The 3,232-nt window shown below is 42.8% G+C and overlaps 1 long non-coding RNA gene across 1 annotated transcript; it reads right to left on the bottom strand.

Annotated features, from left to right (window-relative positions):
- Window positions 1-1,052: 1,052 nt before the first annotated feature.
- Window positions 1,053-2,908, bottom strand: LOC130544408 (uncharacterized). The gene is made up of 3 exons (XR_008960660.1): window positions 2,613-2,908; window positions 1,590-1,666; window positions 1,053-1,183 (listed from the first exon to the last, which is right to left on the bottom strand). It is a non-coding gene; the product is annotated as an uncharacterized LOC130544408 (long non-coding RNA).
- Window positions 2,909-3,232: the final 324 nt, after the last annotated feature.

Raw genomic sequence — 3,232 nt, 5'->3', positions numbered from 1 at the left:
GAACAGCCCTCATCCTTCTCCTCTCCACTCTCTCCCACCTGACACTGGCATCTTGGGCTTCTAGACTCTCTCTTAAGGTAACTGCTTTCCCTTGAGGCTCTTCATTTCTCTTCCACACGATGCCCTCCCCTTTGGCAGACCTGTCTCCACCAGCCCTAAATAGAGCTGCGTTTTCAGCCAGTATAGCTAGTTAGGCCAATAGTAGGAAGAGCTGCCTGTTTGTCGTGGTGTGGAAGGTTCCATTTCGTGTTTCCCCACAGCTGCTCAGGACTAAGAGGCCTCGCTAAGATCAGTTAGGACCATATTTGACAGTTATCTCGTGTATTTTCACAGAAACTTTTTCATCCTGCCTGGTCTCTGTAGACCAAGCAGGTTTCTCCAGGGCCTGGGAGCAATGCCTGCTCTGCTTTGCCTCTTCGCTGATGATGTGGATATTATTTGGAATCAGGAAAAATCAAAATCTTTCACTCTGGGGCTTGGCAAATACAATGTGTTTTCCAGTATTTCCAGTGGTGCTTTTTACATCGAAGCCATAAATTCTTTTAGGCAAAGCTTCATGCCTCATCATCCTAGAAATACAGCTCTGATTATATCCATCCACAGCTAAAAACCTTCATTAACACTGAATTTACAGCAGAATAATTTCCAAACTCCCCATGTTAGTACAAAGTAATGGTTCTTAAAACTTTTCTTTGCACCAGAATGACCTAGAGGGATCGCTAAAACAGACTGCTGGCCCCACCCCTGAGTTTCAGATTCCGCAGGCCTGGGTGGGGGCCCAGGAACTTGCATTTTTAACGAGCTCCCAGATGATACTGACGCTGCTGGTCCACAGAACATCCTCTGAGGACTGCGGCCCTCCATCCACCCCCCTAGCTCTGGGTTACACTCCTAACCCCTGGCTGTACCACATATTTTCAAAGATAACCCTTTACTCCTTGTTCATATTGTATGTTTTCCTCCTCTGTGCCTTTGTTTTGTTTCAGTCATTTATTTACTCACTGTCTTAGTCCACTCAGGCGACTAACAAAACACCACACCTGGGCGGCTTAACAACAGACATTTATTTTTCACCGTTCTGGAGGCTGGGAAGTCCAAGATCAAGGTACCGGAAGATTCAGTTCTTGGTGAGGGCCCTCTTCCTGGCTTACCGATGGCTGCCTTCTCACTGTATCATGACATGCTGAAGAGAGAAAGTGCTGGAGTCTCCTCCTCTTCTTGTAAGGGCACTAATTCCATCGTGGGGCTCTGCCCTCGGGACCTCATATAAACCTAAGTACCTCCCAGAGGCCCCACCTCCTAATACTACCACATTAGGAAGTGGGATTTCAGCATATGAATTCTGGGGGGACACGTCAGTCCATAACATTCATGGATTCGTTCACTCAATCAATGCTTCATTGTTTTATCAAAACTTTCCCCCTCTTTACTGACGTATAATCGGCAAATAAAAATCATAACGACTTAAGGTTTATAGTGTGATTGTCTGGATATACTTCCTCAAACATTTTTTTTAAAGACCAACATAACTGACCCTGTCAAATGCTCTCACGGAGTTTATGGTACAACGGAAGAGAGAAAAAATTTACCCTTTTCATGCACAGAGTGCTTCAGGGTTTCCAAAGAGATCTCACGTGCAGGCTCCCTTCTGATCTTCTCCAGACCCCTGAAAGACCAACAGGGCAGAGATTATTTTACACATTTCACAAATAAAGAAATCGAAGGCCAGGGAGTAGTTCAACCGAGGTATTGCCAACCCAGGTCTTTCCAGTCCCAGGTTAGTGTTTTTCCCACCCAATCATGCTACTTCAGTCTTGGTTCACTGTATTCCCTCTCTCACTGCTGCCTAAATTATACCTCGTCTTTAAAGCCCGATCTATCACTACCTCCTCCATGAAGCCTTCTGTGATAACCCCAGTTAAAATAATTTCTCCTTCTAATAAACGAAGGCAATATTTTGTCTCTCTACTGGCATTTATATATATATATCCTCTCTTTCTAGATCCCAATCTCCATGAGAATAGGATCACTCTCCTTTTTGTCTTCCACAGCACTCAGCTCTCAGCTTATAGTAGACGCTCATTAAAGCTCTAAGAAATGAAAAAAGAATGAAGGTTGGAGAGATGAAAATTCTACCTATTTTCCGAGTCAATGGTTATATTCATCAGATAATCAATGAAGAAAAATATATTTGAAGATGAAAGCAGAGTTCTGTCTTCTCTCTTTATCTTCTATCTCCATAAATAGGGGTAGGGAGGACTAGCCCTCAAGAAGTGATTGCTGGGTGTCAGGTGTTTGCCTGTTCTAACATTCAGAGAATGTTAGAACAATGCCTTCATAACCTAACAGATAAATACTATTGCTCCTGTTTTCAAGCGGAGATCCTGAAGCCCAGAATTGTTTAGAAATGTCCCCAAATTCAGACACTGGTAACATGTTAGAGAGGGGACCATGCCCAATTCCATTTAACCTCATGTGGCATTACGAACGCATGAAATCACCTCCAGTTATACTATGACAATAATAAATGGTCCAGCATTTATCTACATAAGAAATTAATTCATTGTATAATAATAATCTTGAGGTCATCCTTTAGTAACATAATCTCTCACCTTATTATTGACTTGCCATTGATTCACCATTTGCTGGTTGAATCTTTTGATCCATTTCTGCAAAAGGGGAAAGGAATTTCACTATTATCATGTGACCAGTCACCACTAATTGTGAAATGCTGGCCTGTGACTTAGACAGTGAATCTGTCTTAAGAAGTGGTATCGTGTTATAACAGAACATGCCTATTAGGAAAAAGAGTTGGAAAGGTTTGTGATAAATCCTGAAACAAAGTGGGGGTGGGATCTATCCAGAATAGATCCAGGATAGATTTATCCAGTAGATAGATCCAGTTCCATGAATAACTCCAAAAGGCACAGTAACTTTAGCAACAATGTAAAGCTCAGACATTAAGGTGATTTGTTGGACATTGACCATATCATAGAGCTGAGAATGCTTAGAGAGTTTAACCAAAGGACATTGCCAATGAACATCACAGGGCCTTGACAGAGGCAGGTAAGAGACAGACAGCATTCAGGAAACAGCTAACACCTAGAGGGGTTCAGCCCTGGGTTCTGCAGCCAAAGTCTTGTAAGAGCAGAGACCTGCAACATCCTGGAAACCAGACAGACTCATCAAAGGTGATCTTTCTCACAAATGTATGAAACACCAATGTGCATCC

The sequence above is a fragment of the Ursus arctos genome, unplaced genomic scaffold, assembly GCF_023065955.2.
Source record: "Ursus arctos isolate Adak ecotype North America unplaced genomic scaffold, UrsArc2.0 scaffold_20, whole genome shotgun sequence".
NCBI classification, from domain to species: domain Eukaryota; kingdom Metazoa; phylum Chordata; class Mammalia; order Carnivora; family Ursidae; genus Ursus; species Ursus arctos.
This window is presented reverse-complemented; position numbering and strand designations above follow the sequence as displayed.